At 38.5% G+C, this 17,936-nt stretch overlaps 1 long non-coding RNA gene across 1 annotated transcript in view; it reads right to left on the bottom strand.

Annotated features, from left to right (window-relative positions):
• Positions 1-6,940: 6,940 nt before the first annotated feature.
• The window catches only part of LOC119715952 (uncharacterized), a 34,037-nt gene continuing 23,041 nt past the window's right edge, over positions 6,941-17,936 (bottom strand). Inside the window, exons 2-4 of the long non-coding RNA XR_005263505.2 lie at positions 12,717-12,778; positions 10,201-10,250; positions 6,941-9,489 (exon numbers count right to left, since the gene is read on the bottom strand). This is a non-coding gene — a long non-coding RNA (uncharacterized lncRNA). The remainder of the gene's footprint in view (positions 9,490-10,200; positions 10,251-12,716; positions 12,779-17,936) is intronic.

The raw sequence follows: 17,936 nt of genomic DNA, 5'->3' as shown, positions 1-17,936 counted from the left end.
TAAGCAACATCCTCTGACATTTAGGCAAACCTGAGTTCAGATTTCTGAATGAAATACTCATAATCGTTAGTAATGTGTAAAGCATTTTCTATACAATCTGTTTTGTATTCCCCATACACTTTCCATACATTTAAGCAAGGAATTTTGATGTTTCTTAACCTAAAATGCTTCAGGCCCTCTGCACATGTATGAGAAAATGAATGATTTTGGTTTTGCCTTCCTTAATACGGCTTGGAACTTTTTTAATCCTTCTGAGAACAGGAAAAACAAGGTAGAATAGTTGTCACACTATTCATTAAAAATAATAAACAGGCAAAACACTAATTCAACTAAAATTCTACTAATCAGGAAAGCGGGGGGGGGGGGGGAAGGGGAGAAAGAAAAAAGAAAAAAAAAGACTTCAGGGCTTAGTTCTGTAACTGTCATTTGCAATAGGCAGCATCTTTTTTCTAAGGTTTTTATAAATATTAAAACCTGGACTGTAAGAGGACTAGAGGAAAAGAAGGATATATCCTCATACCGAGAGTCATAGTCACAATTTCAGAATTCAGGACTATCCCCATATTCAACTGCCATGTCCCAAAAGACAAGTAAGAAAAAGAGCCCTTTTTCACAGGACAGGACAAGGTTGCACAAAAGTAACAATAATAGGTTGCATTAGGCTGCAGAACAAGTGATTTGTACGATCTTGATTAGCTTGCAGGTAGGGAAGATATTTAACATCTATGCAAATGCAAATTCCTAATGACATTGTGCCTCTTACAACACCATATTTAAATGTTTATTTGTTTGTTTATTTTTGCTTTGGTTTGGTTTTGTTTTTGTTTTGTTTGCTTTTTTGTCTTTTTCTTTAATCTATTTTTCATAGAAAAGGAAGATGGGATATGTCTCAAACAAAGAAAAAAAATATACATATTGTTATAAGGATGTTCTAACAGCCCTAGCAGCATGAAGAATCCCAAACATCTGTGGATTTTAAAGGCTTAACCAAGCCTCTTGATACTGGATTTAAACCTGAGACAGAACACAACTCTGCTGCTAGAAGCACTGGAAGAGATCTATTCTTAATTTATTTTCTACTGTACCAAAACTCTCATTTCCATTATCTCTATGTGCATGTGTAAGTCTTTTAAAAATACAATATAGTATAATCTTCTTTTTTCTCTTGATGTATCTTAGTATTTGGGTATTTTAACATAGACTCCACCCTAAAACTAAATGCTGAAAAGTCACATATACTTACATACAACATAGTTAATAAATAAAGGTCATATTTGAAAGCTTCAGTGTAAGTCTGAATGGAGCAAGTTGCCAGAGGAAAGCAAAGTACTCTGTAGAAAGTGAAAAAACTTTTCCCCCAAACTTATGCCCAGGTGTCAAAGAAAAGAAAGATAGATTTCAGGCAATCTTTCATGAGGAATATTTTTTCTTAGGTATAGACTTGCCAATCATCTATGTTTCTAAAATATGTATGTTTTGAGGGGGGGGAGGAGGGGGAGGGGAAATCTAATTTTTGACTGATATAAGAATATAACTTGCAAAATTTTGAATAGTTAATTTTCAGGCATTGAGACGGACTGCTTCTACAGACAAAATCACAGCTATGTTCTGATCTCTGTGTCTACCAATACAGAGGTATTTTCACGCTTGTTCAAGAACAGGAGTACAGAATCCTCAAATTTATTTGATTTCATTAAGAAGCTTTAGAATACTGCTGTGAACCATCAGCCATATTTTCATTTTCATGTCATGTATTCATAATACTAATGTCTGCATTAGAAGTAAATAAAATGCTGTAAAGGGCTCTAAAAGAAATAAGTGTATATGTGTACATTTCTCATCACACTTATGCCCAGTTCATTCATAGTGATTTTTATTCTGTTAATTTGGTGGAGAGAGGGACTCTAGCAGAATAATGTGTTCACTATTTTAACATGGATGTAAGTGTAAAAACTAGAAAATTCATCACTGAGACCAAATCTTTTGACTCAATGACTTAGCAGTGTTTCATATTCTTAAAATGATCTTGTATCAGTCCAGAGTTTTATGAATTTTATGTCATAAAGGCTGAACTAAGATTAGAGAAGGTATTACATCTAAATTTGTGATCTTTTGTCATTTTCTATTTTATCTTTAACATTAAGGAAGCGAAAACTCTAATTTCAATGGTGTGGGAAAGCTGCTGAATTCTTACCCTAATTTGAGGAAAGTGGGTTCAGTTAGAAATATAGTGGAAAGAACAGAAAAAAAGACAAAATGTCAGATGAAAGACAATTATGTTTGAGCTAAATTCAACTCTTAGCTATGTGAACACATCTATATGGGTAGATGAATAAGAGTAGTGAGCTAGGCTGTGAATCTGTCATCTTGCCGTTCCTCCATATCATATATTAAGAATGAGTCAATTTGTTCCCTTCTGAACGTCAGATAAGCTGCACCACACAAAAGTACTTTCAGGGCTACCATACAGGAGTAAAACTTCAGAGAATTAAGAGTGTGTGAAATTCGAGCACATTCCCCTCCCTGCACCAGGACCCTCATGCATCCTTTTCCCAATGGGTCCACTCATGCATTGACCTACCAACCAGCTGCACCTCATATACAAGATCCAGAGCTGTAAAAAGCCTTTAATTCTTCTCAGGAGCCAAAGGGCTGCAAGGCTCCGCACCTAGTAGCCCCCTCTAGGCTCCAGATTGTCCCCAAGTGAAGCTTTGGGCTATGCCTCCTCTGTGTCACATGGTAGCTAGGCTCCTGCCACGTCACTCAAGGCATGTGGTGGCTTGATTCCCGTTGTATTATTCAAAGCACAGAGCTTCATATATTGGGTCAGGAAAATAGGGAAATCTTTTTATTAGTCACCCTGACAAGCCACCATACTTAGTGTTCTGTGTATGCCTCCTACAGCTAGTGCTTTGCAGTCTCTATCCTAACCTGACTCGCAGTCACCTTCCCGGGCAGGCAGGCAGTCATTTAGGACTAAAAAAGACAGCTGTAGAGAGTTGTGAGCTTGCTCTGATTGCTTTCTGAGCTGGCCCACAGACTAGCAGGCTTAATAACTGTATCCTGCTAACATGATCGATCACACTTAGCTCATGAACTCCTGGTCTGAGGCCAGGGCAGAGTGAGTACAGAGTACCTGTGTGCACGTGGCCTGTAGACATAGCTAAAAATACCCACAGGAGAGTCACAAGCAAGATTTAAGTGAACTCTTTAACTTTCTTTTCAGTAACATATAGATAGGTAACTCATTACATGAGTTTAATTCCTGAATAGGTCCACTTTGCTAAAACTCTGAGTATGGCCTATATCACAGTCTTTGTATGTAGAGCAATTCTCCTTAGAGTGTTGTGCTGTGTATGTGCTTGCTGCAAAGAGAAAGAAAATAAACCTTTTTTTTTTTTTTCCTCTATCAAGCTGTGACAGGAAAAAGAAAGCAGGGGCTTATACTATGGCAATAGATATACTCTCTAATGGTGAGATAGTTGAGTAATGGAGTACACTGCCTGGGGAGCTATAGTGTCTCCCTCGCTGGTGTTTTTTTTTTTTTTTTTTTTTATCAGGACATAACACAGCCGTCTGTCAGGAATGATTTATATATAGCTTATCCTGCCTTGGAGCAGGGGATAGACTAACTGACCTTCTCGGATCCCTTCCAGGCCTGTTTTCTGTGATACCCCATGCTAAGACACTTCTGTAGATGTGAAATATACTTTTACATACTGTATTCCTTTGTATTCTACAGGCACAACCCTTGCCTCTGATAATTTATCGTCTTCCCAAAGCCAATTCTGTTTCATTAAGTGTAATGACAGTTTAACGCACATTTCTCCACCCTGTTTACAGTAGTCTCATTCATCTGTAACTCTGCAGTGCTGGGACATAGAGCTCTCCTTTTAATCTGCAGTTCAAAGCTCTGCCCAAATCTGTCAACACGGTAAAGGTGAAGGGTAGAGCTGATCACCTAACTGATGGTTGTCACATGTTGTTAGTTGAAATTGGAAATGAAAACCAAGAAGAAACATAAGAAAAAGGTGGGGCACAGCCAAATGAGAAAGAAGCAATCTACGAGATGTTTTCTGCAATGACGGAGATGCTCAGCCACATGGTGGAGGGCAGCACCACCGACAATGGGGAAATGCAACATGACCCTGTTTTTTTCATCCACAACTGCGTAGGACTGAACCCAGTGATTCACCAGGTCATCTGCAATCATATGCTCTCACTGCACAGTGAGATAGGAAAAGGCAGACTACTTCAAGGTAATAGTTTCTAATGTTGCCAAAGATCTCCTGAAAAGAAAAATAAATTCTGTATTAGTATATGGTGCCATAGGCAGCACTTCCAATTCATTACCTCTGTCTGATTCTTACTGTCTTCAAAAAATGTCAATTTGTTTTGTTTTGTTTTTAAAGTAATTATCAGTTCTGTTGACTGTTTAATAATCCTGTCTCAGCTTTTCCCTGTTGTTTGTAATTTAGCTTGTATAAGAAGTTTAATACTCTCTTTTCAGTTATGCTGTTCACTCTCTGAATGTCTCATGCAAAACAAACAAACAAACAAAAAAAAAAAAAAAAAAAAAAAAAAACAGTAAGAATCAGACTTTACATGCCATTCAGGTACTGTTTTGTAAAGAGGATATCTTGTGTGCCAGTGACATAGCTCTAATGTGTTGACAAATTAATTGATGTCACTACAATAGAGTGTTTTCTGTTCAAAATCTTATCATGGCCATGTACGTAAATTATGTTTGTATACTCTCTATTAAGAGACATAACCAAGTAAAACATCCTTTACCATAAAAGCATCCCTAACATTTTCTTTTAAAGTTTGCAGGTGATATGTGAGCTGTGTATGAAAGGGCAATGCAAGGATTATTATGGTCAGAGTAATTGCGACCTATTTAACTACTTATGAAACATCTAGTGCATATCTGTATAATATTTATGTTTAAAATAAACTATGTGTATATGCATGTGCCTACATGTGCTTAGAATTTAGGACAGATTTTATCATTTCTGTTTCAAAAATACAAAAAAAAAAAAAAAAAAAAAAAAAGAGGTAGAGTTGCACTGATTAGTGTGTGATGAGTCATAGCACTTGCTGGGGTACAAAGTTCAGTCCATCACAAAATACAATTACTTTATCTTTTTCTCTATGATCTTGTCTGACTGGAATGATATCATTATGGACCAAATATTTTCAGGTCCTTGGAATACACAGGAGCTGCTGAGTTTGGCAACAAACCTTTCCAGTTTTCTCCCACCACAGACCAAATAAAATTAGATCCAGGGCATGTTCATCAGCGCCTATTCTCACATCTCCTCCTGCCCAAATTTGTATCAGGTCCTCAGTTCTTATTCTCAAAAGCCCGTAACATTTGATATCAAGTGAGAGAGAAAAGAGAGCCTACTTCATATGCACAATCCATTAAAGACTGCATGTCATTTAAGGTCAACTGCCACCTGCAAGAGGAACTATAGTGAGATCACAGGTAGTGCTTATGCTTATAAATGGAAAGATAGGAGTCTGTTCTCTGGGAAGGGGCATGGCATGTTTTGTAATCATACAACTATACTGTCTTCTTCCCAGAGCATATTGCCTCATTTACACTGTCCTGTAGATATAAACCCTGGTCCATGCCAGCCCCAACACCACACCTGGGTATAGCGAGAGAAAGCCTAGTTACCCTGGGCTGAAACCATCACAGAAAGAATGCTAACAATTAAATTATTTTCTTATTAATTTAATCCAAAAATATGCCTTAGTTATAAATTTTTGAGCTAGTTTCCTGTCCCCATGCCCCCATGTCTTTAGCTTGAGTAATTGTAGACTCAGTTCTTGCATAAGGCACAAGTGTTAGAAGTGACACAAAATTTTGGATTGACAACATGTAAAAATGCACATGTATTCCTCTATTGTAATAATGGGAGCAATCATGCTGCTATCATTTTACACCTGGAAAGTGCTCCCTCTGGATCCATATCAACACCATGGTAGGCTGTACACCTAGGTGACAGAAACAAACCTAGCAGGAATCCCAGGACTACAGGAATTCCAAACCCCCAACCTTTTTCATTTTGCAAGACCTGGTATGAGAATCATAGAATCATAGAATATCCTGAGTTGGAAGGGACCCTTAAGGATCATCAAGTCCAACTCTTGACACCGCACAGGTCTACCCAAAAAGTTCAGACCATGTGACTAAGTGCACAGTCCAATCTCTTCTTAAATTCAGTCAGGCTCGGTGCAGTGACCACTTCCCTGGGGAGCCTGTTCCAGTGTGCAACCACCCTCTCTGTGAAGAACCCCCTCCTGATGTCAAGCCTAAATTTCCCCTGCCTCAGCTTAACCCCGTTCCCGTGGGTCCTGTCACTGGTGTTAATGGAGAAAAGGTCTCCTGCCTCTCGACACCCCCTTACGAGGAAGTTGTAGACTGCGATGAGGTCTCCCCTCAGCCTCCTCTTCTCCAGGCTGAACAGGCCCAGTGCCCTCAGCCGTTCCTCGTACGTCTTCCCCTCCAGGCCTTTCACCATCTTCGTAGCCCTCCTCTGGACACTCTCCAACAGTTTCATGTCCTTTTTATGCTGTGGTGCCCAGAACTGCACACAGTACTCGAGGTGAGGCCGCACCAGCGCAGAGTAGAGCGGGACAATCACCTCCCTCGACCTACTAGCGATGCCGTGCTTGATGCACCCCAGGACACGGTTGGCCCTCCTGGCTGCCAGGGCACACTGCTGGCTCATATTCAACTTGCTGTCTACCACGACCCCCAGATCCCTCTCTTCTAGGCTGCTCTCCAGCGTCTCATCGCCCAGTCTGTATGTGCAGCCGGGGTTTCCCCGTCCCAGGTGCAGGACCCAGCACTTGCTCTTATTGAACTTCATGCGGTTGGTGATCGCCCAGCTCTCCAACCTATCCAGATCCCTCTGCAAGGCCTTTCCACCCTCAACAGAGTCCACAACTCCTCCAAGTTTGGTGTCATCAGCAAACTTGCTCAAAATACCTTCTATTCGTACATCCAGATCGTTTATAAAAATATTGAAAAGTACCGGCCCTAAAATGGAGGCTTGAGGGACCCCACTGGTGACCGCCCGCCAGCCTGACGCAGCCCCATTCACCATAACCCTTTGGGCCCTGCCCGTTAGCCAATTGCTCACCCATCGTATGATGTTTTTATTTAGCTGTATGGTGGACATTTTGTCCAGTAGGATCCTATGGGAGACCGTGTCAAAAGCCTTGCTGAAGTCCAAAAAAATCACATCAGCTGGTTTCCCTTGGTCCACCATACGGGTGATCTTATCATAAAAGGAAATCAGGTTAGTTAGGCAGGACCTACCCTACATCTCTCAATTTACTTGTCTTTGTGCAAACACAAAGGAAGGAAGACACAGGCATGGTACAAAGACCCAACAATTTACAGCCAGACAATCTACTTAAAAGTTGCTGTGAATGAGTGTCTGGTCTTCAGGCAAATACCACAATTCATTTTCTTGGTTTGACATTGTCCAGAGTCTATTGTACCTGATTCAACAGATATTTTCTTTCATGATATTTTAACATAATGAAATATTACTGTGTGTTTCTATTACTATTAGAGTTCTTGGATAATAAACCAATTAATAGGGATGTATAGTTGATTTATTAGTTTAAACAGGAAATCAATAATTTTCATTAGTAGATATGGTGAATGACTGCATATTATCTACTTATATACCTATTTAGCGGGTAAAGGCTTTGATTCCCTCACTGCCAAATTTGAGCCTGAGGGTCCTTGTACAGCCAAGTTGCTGCTCTCTAAAGTACTAACCCACACCATATTTTAAAATATAATGACATGTAAGAATATGTCACAGTTCTTCCCTACTGTGACCCAACCAGAATTTTACTAAACACTGCATGTGTCCCTTACAGGAGATAAAAACTTCTCTTTTCTCAAGAGAAATTGCAGCTAAAATTTGCCAACTGTTTCTATTTGTTACTATTAACATACTGCTGGTAACGTTAGTATTTCCTGAACTTCAATATTTAAAAACATAATAATATATGATCCCCTTGTATTTTATCTCTTTGGCTCCCCTTTTTTTTTCCCTTTAAATCTCTACCAAACTTTTTAACAAAAACAACAATAATAACAAAATAATTGCAGTAACAAATATAATTTGAGCAATGGAATAACTTTTGTTATGTCAAACTGAGGACTGTACTGTACTCATTAGATTTGAAATGAGGTTTATTTGCCTCCAAAGCATACATATGCAACACAACATGCGGCAATGCAGTTACACTCTTCTTATTAGCATTAATGAAGCTCTCATCATCAACTCCCTTATCTTCAATCTGAATACCATATGGTTTTGTGTTCTGTTGTGCTCATGCATGTTTTTTGTTTCATTCTTCTGTAGACACCACATACGTTATAAACACCAGCAGAGCTTTGGTAACTGGCTGATTTTCCTGCTCATCTCTGAAAGGGCAAAGATTTCCCTCTGGGGCTAGATAGATAAAATCCAGAATCAGGGAGAGAAGAGTCAGGAAAAATCTCATGTTCCTGACAAAAGGTGTAAGGGACAGTTGTTTGTCCCTTATGTTCTTTCAAAACAAAACAAAAACAACAACATCAAAAAAAAAAAAAAAACAACAACTCTAAATCATAATTATAATGATGAACTAGCTTCAACATTAAAAAAAATTATATAGATGAGCTGTGGGAGCAGAGAAGCACCATGGCCCATACATTAAGGTTGATGGTGGATATAAAATACATTGACCTTTATCCTAGAATGATTCTGTTTATGTAAATCACTTATATGCTGCATGACTTTGTAATTGTTCTGGTGGTTTAAAGGCAGTTTGAATTTTGATTGTATTTAGTTTTTGAGTTTTCTTTTTTATTAAAAAAGAAAATACAATAACAAGTGAAGACAACAGATATTAACTCCTGTATGCTGAAGTAATAGAGCTTTTCATAGTACTGACGTGTAATATGAGACTGAAATTAAGAAATAACAAACAGAACTATTTAAATGTTTATTTTTACAGCACAACTGTCTATTGCAAAATGTTTGGTCAAAAAATAAAGTGTTCACTTTGAGTATGCTTCTGGTGGGAAATTAGCAGGCTAATTCAAACTCAAAACTATGTTTAGTATTGATTTATCTCTGCAGTTCCATCTGAAATCTTACATTTCATATTGTAGGTGAAAATTCAGTGTTAGTGTCCTTACAGCAGGCATTACCAGAATTAAGCATTTGTACATAACTAGGAAGAAGGAAACATTTTAGCATGATCATTTTGATGTTTCCTGATCCAAATTCTCTGGGAAATTTATCTCCTGAGAGAGACTTAAAGTTTTATTATTTAGAATGAAAACATTACAGAATGTCAGAATTTCCCACATGACAAAATTTGGATTTCCAGATAGCTTGGCAGCCACTTACTGTCCTCTGGAGCACAATGCCCTGGAGCCTTCATGCTCTGGCGAGAGCTCGCCTGAGAGACAAGACACACTCTCATTAGCTAACACTGCTGCAACTCTATTTTAATTACAGATTTTAATAGAAGAAGAGACTTCAGCAATAGTGCAGCCTCCTTGCAAATGCATATAGAGTGAACACATTTTAGATTATGAAAAGATCAAAGGGGAGGGGAGGGGGGGACAGAAACAATTTCTTCCATTCTTCACATAGAACAGTTAAAATGCTTGTGCTACCCACACCTCTGTAAACAAGTTGAAATCCTTTCATTCATATTTCTTGCCAAGCTGTCTTTGAAATCATTTGATATTTACCTAAGTGGATCTTTTCCATTACTTCAATTCAATATCTGCATTGATTTTTATTATAGACAACTCATCCTTTTTAAAACGATGTTCAATTTGCAAACAAGTTAAAAAGTGTTCTAAATCATAAAATGCCATACAAGCTTAGGAAGAAACAAGCAGAAAGTTGATTTAAAGGCATAAATCTACCTATTGTCTCCTCTTTCCACTTCTAAATCCTAAGGGCAATCTTCCAATATCTCAGGTTTTTGTTCTCTTTCTGATTTTCGAATGAAATCAAACACTGTCATGTCTCGTTTGTTTAATGGGACCTCTAAGTTAAGAAATGGGTTTTCATGCTTTTCTGGTTACCACAGACATACAGCCTGAGACTTAGTTGCATTTTCATGCAAATATGGTGCATTTGGCATAACAGTTGTCACCTGATGAGAGTATCTTATGTAGGTAGAATGGCATTTCCAGGTCTCAGCTCCTGAAATGTGAAATAATAATGAAAGTAAGGCATTCACGCACACACATTTCTCAACAACCACGGGACTAAAATCAAAAACCGCATTGCTGCAGATTGTGAGGCGTTCCTGGAAGATCTAGATGCTATTATACTTACGAATGCCGTGGTTCAGGGTCTCTATTTTCTTTGAGCAATGCTGTTGTTTCTCTGAGTGCATGGCCCTTGGACCAGACATCTTGTGCCACCCATCACCACTCCAGCTGGAGTCTTGCAGCTCCCCTCTAATGTCCTGGGCCTCAGAGCATGTTGCATACTGCACCAAGGAGGATCATTCAGCAAGCCTGATAGGCTTTGAAATTGTCTAGTTTGCCTTTGGAAAGCAACGGCTTTTAAAAAACAAGTATGATTTAATGTCAGAGAAAGAAAGAACTGCTATGAAAGAAAGAATTGTGCTGTATAACAAGTCTATATGCTACACCTATATTACCTACATACACTTCTGTTTTAACCAAGGCTTATGAGAGCATTCCTTAGCTCATTTAGTCCCAGCTCCAAGAATGAAACTGGGGTTTACTGGTTTGTACACAGGCAATTGTGTTCTTGCCTTCCTTCTGTGCACAAGTTGCTGTGCCTGCTTACCCTAGTTCTTTGCATTTTCCTCTACAGAGAAATTTCTGGTTTATAAAAGTCACTGAACTACTATGTTTTCTTACATATTTTTCTAGGCAAATGCCATGTGTTTTGTTCTTGATTAGAGATGATCAAATCAGATTGGATAAGAGATCTGCATTACACTCTTAAACAAATATGGGCATATTTTTAAGTATTCATTCTGTGATATGCATTTTTAAACATTCAAACACAACTGCTGTGTTTTGGGTCAGTTTGCATAGCACCCTGCATTTTGCAAAGATGCTCTATAAGTAGTGTGTTTGAAAGGATAAAGCAGTGATTTGTCAGCCAACACATACAGAAGCTAGCTAGGCTTTCACAGTCTACTAGGCTAGGTGGTGTGTTCTCCATTCCAGTAAGATACTCAAACAGACTTTGCTGGTGAGGAGGGGATCAGTCAGGAGCAGAAGAGTTGGCCTCCATGGTCTTGTGGAAGAGACCTGCTCACCAATGAGCTCCTGTCATCCACCAGTACCATCAACATTGACATACCAATGGCACTGACAATTGAGCAGATCTTTGCTAGACCCACCTTGTTCTTCCATTTAACATTTTACACCCTGACAGACCAATATTTTTCTTCTTGAATCATTGACCTCCTAATTAAAATCCTGCCTACATTTCTACTTTCACCTTTCTTATTTCACCTTTCTTATTTTCCCTTCCTTATTTGAAAGTCTTGACAGACTTTCTCACAGTTTTCTCACAACTTAGCAACTTTCTCAGCAGTCTGAGCCAAGGCTATACAGCCAGGACATATCAGAGGCAGACCCTGGATCCTTAAAACATCAACATCTGAATCTCTGGCCCCTAGTTCCTCTGTCATAGAGGAAAGTTATAAGAGGGTAACAATCAGAAACGGTTACAATAAGGAGAATGACAATCATGATACAAATCTGGATGTATCTGTCTTCATCTCTACCCCTTAAATTAGTGAAATGTGACTATTAAAAAAAAAAACAACACTACTATGCCTACTTTTCCAACTTCTTTTTTTTTTTTTTCCTCATATGAACCAAGATCATCCCAGAGGCCTGTCTTATGATTTATGTGTCAATCTCAAATCAGGTTCCACAGCCATTAGTTAACTCATAAGCCATAAAATTATATGTTTTGATTAAAAAGTGATAGCCATCATTATTTGGCTAAGGCAATAGTCTTCTGATTTAATTCCTGCAATAGAATTTTAATGAGCAATTCACTGCTCGCAAATACACATGGCCATAGCATGATCATATATTTATTGTACTCATTACCATCTAGGAAAACCAATCAACTCCTCCTATACAAGCAAAGCACAAAAGTTTATAATGCCATTATAATTACTAAATAGCCTTGAAACAAATGGGCATGTTGGACATAGGGCATAAAAACATCTTTATCTGACCATAACTGGCCCTATGCCCAGGAATTAGAGTAAAATAAGTGGTACCAAGGTGTCACCATTGTCAAAATTTGTCAGCCTAAGGAAACAACTGCTTCCTCTTGTCACCAATTTTCATACATATCACCTTGCTTATTGCTGAACCTGCACTGCCCTGTGTACCTGTCATGCCAAGAAGCAGCAAGCTGCTCAGTCACCTCTAATAATGCTCTTGGGAAACCTCCTTCTGGTTTCCTCTGTTTTTCTTTGGGATTCACTTGGATAAATGACTTTCTGTTACCAAAGAGTAATAGCCATACATAAAATAAAGAATGAACAAGTGATAAAACAGCTGCTTTGGGAAAAGAGAATCAGGCTTCCTGTGGCCAGTGACTTGCACAAGACATGCTTGGGGCTTCCCTGAAGAAAAGATATACTGAGAAGATGCTTACAGATTTCCTCTTCGCATAGTATGTATCCATGCTCCAAAAACACAGATAATTCTTCCATTCTCCTACAGGAAAAACAGCATTAATTTAGAATGAATGATCAGGGGACTAGAGATGCAGCCTGAAAAAGACAGCATGTCAAACTGACAGAGTAAACACATCAACAAGTATAAGGTTAGAGGAATTTAATGAACCCTAGATTTCCTATTATGGTATATTTTATGATCCAAACTGGATTATATATTCATTAAGTCAAATAACCTGTGTAAGTATGTCTTCCCTCATAAGTACAAACTAGGTAAGGCATTCATCTACATATCCTTTTCTGCAGCTCAGATTTATTGACCACTGCCTCCTGAGAGGAACAACCTGGGGCCTTTTAATGGTACTTTAATTTTGAGAAAATGTAGAATCGTTTTCAAGTCCTGAACTATTACTCATGTTCCCTATTACATGCCTGTGAAGGCAAAAATAGATGTGAGTGAAGGCAAAAATAACAGTATATTAGTGTTGAGTCATAGCCTTTGACATCAAGAAGGCAAATCTGATGAGTCTACATCTTTTAAGCATATTCCTGTAATAAGATGCCTTGCTGAGATGGTAACATTTTGCATCATGTCTCCAGGTCAGCCAGTACTTTTGTCATTCTAACTATGTGCAGTATTTATGGTTTTGTCGAGAATTCAGAATGTTTTTTCTATATGAAAAATGTCATGCACACCTTTTACTAAAGTAAAAAGATAAAGGATATGAAAATCGTAGTCAAACAAACAAATAGGAAAAAAAAGAAAAGAAAAATAAAATAAAAAAAAAAAAAAGGAATGAAGTCTGATATAAGGGAATGCCATAAAGTCTTTGATTTGTTTATGTAGAAACTACAGCACATGACATACCCTACTCAGCATCTATTCCCAATTAATTAGAACTGAAGGAATATAAATACATGCTAAGATTTAGAAATATAGGAAACAATCTGCTCTGGCAAAATATTATCTCCAAATAGTTTAACTCCAGTATCACTCTGTTGATTCATACAGTCTTAGAATCACAGAACAGTTTGGGTCAGAAGGGACCTTAAAGATCACATAGTTTCAGCCCCCCTGCCATGGGCAGGGACACCTCCCACCAGACCAGGTTGCCCAAAGCCCCATCCAGCCTGGCCTTGAACACCTCCAGGGATGGAGCATTCCACAGCTTCTCTGGACAGCCTGTGCCAGTGCCTCACTGCCCTCTGAGTAAAGAATTTATTCCAAATATCTAGTGTAAATCTCCCCTCTTTTAATTTAAAGCCATTCCCCCTTGTCCTATCACTCCACTCCATGACAAAGAGTCCCTCCCCAGCTTTCCTGTAGGCCTCCTTTAGGTGCTGGAAGGTCGCTATAAGGTCTCGCCAGAGCCTTCCCTTCTCCAGGCTGAACAACCCCTACTCTCTCAGCCTGTCTGCACAGGAGAGGTGCTCCATGCCTCTGATCATCTTTGTGGCCCTCCTATGGACTTGTTCCATGGATAGGTCCATGTTCTTCTTGTGCTGGGGGCCCCGGGGCTGAACACAGTACTCCAGCTGGGATCTCACAAAAACAGAGCAGAGGGGGACAATTACCTCCCTTGTCCCTCCTGGTCATGCCTCTTTTGCTGCAGCCCAGAATGCAGCTGGCTTTCTGGGCTCCAGGCACACATTGCTGGCTCATATTGAGCTTCTCATCGACCAGCACCCTCAGGTCCTTCTCCTCAGAGCTGCTCTCATTTCTATGAAATTGCCTCTGGTTTACCATTTACCACATAGCACAGGATAATTTATGTACTATGTTAAATGGGATGTTTTATTTGTAATGAAAAGAAGTTGGTTGCTGTTGAGGATTCCAATCAGATTTATCTCTCATGTTGTTCCACTAAAGTCAGTAAATAAAATTGTGTAGAATACGACCAACCTGTGTCTTTGTAAATCTGATTTGATTTTAAAAGTAAAACTAATAGCAGTCCAATTGCACTACTTTTATTTTAATGAATTTTATTTTTCTTACCTCATCTTTTATACATTGCTTGTCTTCTTAGATGTTATATATGTCTTCTTTGATATTATATATGTTTGTTTATATGATAACTATCACAAAAGCATCCCTCTGTGGAAGGTCATGTAGACTGCCTGGACACTGAGAAGACTAATACAAATATGGAGCAGAGCTACAGACAATACTAGATAATGTGACAAAATTAGTGTTCAGATATTCTTTCCCGCTCCTGATCATCCTGTTGTGCTTGTTTCTGTTCATCCTACTGCTGCCATTTCTTCTAAAACTTCTGAAAGCACTAAACCATATGTGGCAGCTAGGAATAATGATCAACAGCATTTTCCTCATCATCTGAACAGAATTGAGATTGAGATGGCTTTCCAGATAAGAAAGGATAATGTACCTACCACACTCCCATGACATACACTATAATTTGTAGTCTGCTTACCACAAAGCCTGGGATGCTTGACATAGATTAAAGGCTGAGGAAAAAAAAAAAAAAAAAAAAAAAAAAAACTTTTTTTGTACAAGTCCAAATTACAAATTATCAAATTTCAGATAAGCAAAAAAGTGTAAAATCTGCAATGGCACTAATGAAATCCCACAATACTGACAGAAATGACCTATTCTATTGGATGATCTGTAGGGTTATTGAGTTCCTGTAGATGTTTCAAGGAAGTTCCTAGCACAAAAAGAATAAATGGATTTCCTGCCATGTAACAGCAGAAATCCACTACAGTGACCTGTAACCTGTGAATTTAAAAGCAGCAAAAGTGAAGGAAGGTTCAGACAGAGTAAGTTTGCTTTAAAAAAAAAACTCCCCTACTTTTGCAATAACAAAATGTTGTCTTTTGATTTAGCACATATTGGGAGAAAATTCAAAACAAATGTAGTCACACCCTGGGGCAAAGACGACTGCAGAGGGCAAAACTGGCTTTTCCTCACATACAAAAGCACAGAGTTAGGAAAGGAACAAAACCCAACATGACTGGCTTTTTCTCTCTCTTAATGGTTTTATTGAACAGCCAGAATAGACATTTTTTTCACACACAACAGCAGAGTGCTGCTCTGTAATACTTGGTATTAATTGTTACTACGAACGGGATAACTGCATAGAGCAGTCATGTTTGAAAAACATTTGGTGCCTGACTTTTCACACTTCAAATAAATATTGCCTGGCCAATTTTTACTTCAACACTTATTTACTATAACTTCTATTTTCATCATAACTTTGAGAATCACTGAAAGTTCACTAAACACACCAACATTTTCCCCCATACCAACCAAAAATTAATAAAAACATGCCAAAGGCAACTGCTTTTTAACTTGCATCCAGTTTCTCATTATCATTCCCCTTCTCATCTCCTCCTTCACTCAAATGCTTGGATCAGAGAGACTTGCTCCAAGGCTTGCTTCATAGGTAACAGGCACTTGTTCATTTTAATGACTGTCACTCTCTCAACGTGAATACAAGAAAGGCTTTACTCTTTTATTCAAATAATGGTCCAAGTATTATGAAAATAAGCTCCTTGTAAAGTATTTCGTGCTGGGTATGTAATGAACTGGAGAAGAGAAATTGTTTTCAGTGCTGCCTGCAATTTATTCTGTCTGTCTATTGGAAGATATGCTAGTCAGGAAACACAGAGTAATCTCATGAAAAGGTGAAGATTAAAATCTAGAAGTGCTAGGTCTGAACCAGGCCAAACCCAACATTTTTTTGACATTTCTCATAAAATGGAGCTTGTTGAGCCTGTAGCACCTCAGTGAAATCAACATCCCTGTCAGTTCTACTTTGAATACTTTTTCAAGATTCTTAGGGCTCTGGGGAAAAGCCAGCTTTTCAGAGTCTCTCATCTGTGACAGACCCTCCTGGCTTAGTTATCAAGACCCAGAGCTTCAGTTTTGTTTCATTAGATAGCATTTCATCAAGAATCATTTTTATACTAGCAGTATATTCCCAGTGCAGCTATTGGCCTCTTAATGTTTTGAATTTATATTTTGTATAAAGTATGAGGAAGAAGAATTAAGGAAGGAAAAGACTTAGTTTTAAAGTTCACTGCTACATAGAATCTATAGTGACACTAAATGTTAGATGAGAAGCACTAAGTACATGTAAAATGCCACTGAATATTCTTGTTTTACTATTATGGGATTTTGTTATGCTAGCAGTGACCTTTCATGGATTAGTATCAAATTAGTATAGTGTTCTGGGAGTTGAATCACTGTTAAAGATTTGAGATCTAACAGTGAAAAGAAGGTGGTCAGATAATCCTGACCTTCTGATCTGGATTAACTGCAAGAAGCCAAATGTAGCCCCATTTTCATCCAAGAAAATGTCGCAGCCAGGACTAACCGACAGTTTCAGTTACCACAGATACACCCAGGGAACTATCCAGGAGTTCAGTGCTTTTTCATGTTATAAAACCAGAACTACATACGGATGAATTTTGACATGCCCCTTGACCTGGTTTGTCATGCTGGGATCTGCTCTCAGCAGAACTGTTGACAGGATTCCATCAATGATGTGCGGGTCCTGGTGATCCCTGCCAGGTCCTCACTGCCAGAGCTAAAACACAGGTCTGACGAGTGAGCCCCACCCTGTCCTCAGCAGGACACAGAGGCTTGGGTTACACCCTGACTTGGGGCTTGGCTTTCTTGTCAGCTCAGGAATTATAAGAGCAGAGTCAAAGATTCCTCACAATGGCTGTCCCGTAGAGTGTTCTCAGGATCTCTGCTTTCCCTCATTGCTTTCCTCTTTGCCTAGAGAGCTACTGAAAGTTTTATTCTCTTTCACAAATAAGTTAGAAAGTAATATTTGCAAAAATTCACACCAAAAAGAAAGAAACAAAGAAAGAAAAAAACTATTTGATAAAGAATTTGTAAACAAATCACCTGCTTATACAGAAAGAACAAGGGCAAAGTTGAAGAGCTGGTCTGTATTCTACCCAGTTTATAACCAAACAAGTTATCAACTGAAATTCTGAGAGCATCTGAAAGGTATAGATACTATTTAATTTTCACATCTTACTCTGCAGATCTTACTCTATACTTTGGACAAATGAACTTGGCAAGTGAACCAGCTTTTCAGCATGGTGTCAGAATGCCTCAAAGCATTCATCGCACCAGAAGACAAAAAGGCAAATCCTGCTCCTATCAATTTTAAATGCACACTGTATTTGATTTTCTCCTTTTTTATAAATACTTAAAATATTAT

The sequence above is a fragment of the Anas platyrhynchos genome, chromosome 2, assembly GCF_047663525.1.
Source record: "Anas platyrhynchos isolate ZD024472 breed Pekin duck chromosome 2, IASCAAS_PekinDuck_T2T, whole genome shotgun sequence".
Classification (NCBI taxonomy): domain Eukaryota; kingdom Metazoa; phylum Chordata; class Aves; order Anseriformes; family Anatidae; genus Anas; species Anas platyrhynchos.
Note: the sequence above shows the minus strand (reverse complement) of the source record. Positions and strands in the feature narration are given on the sequence as shown.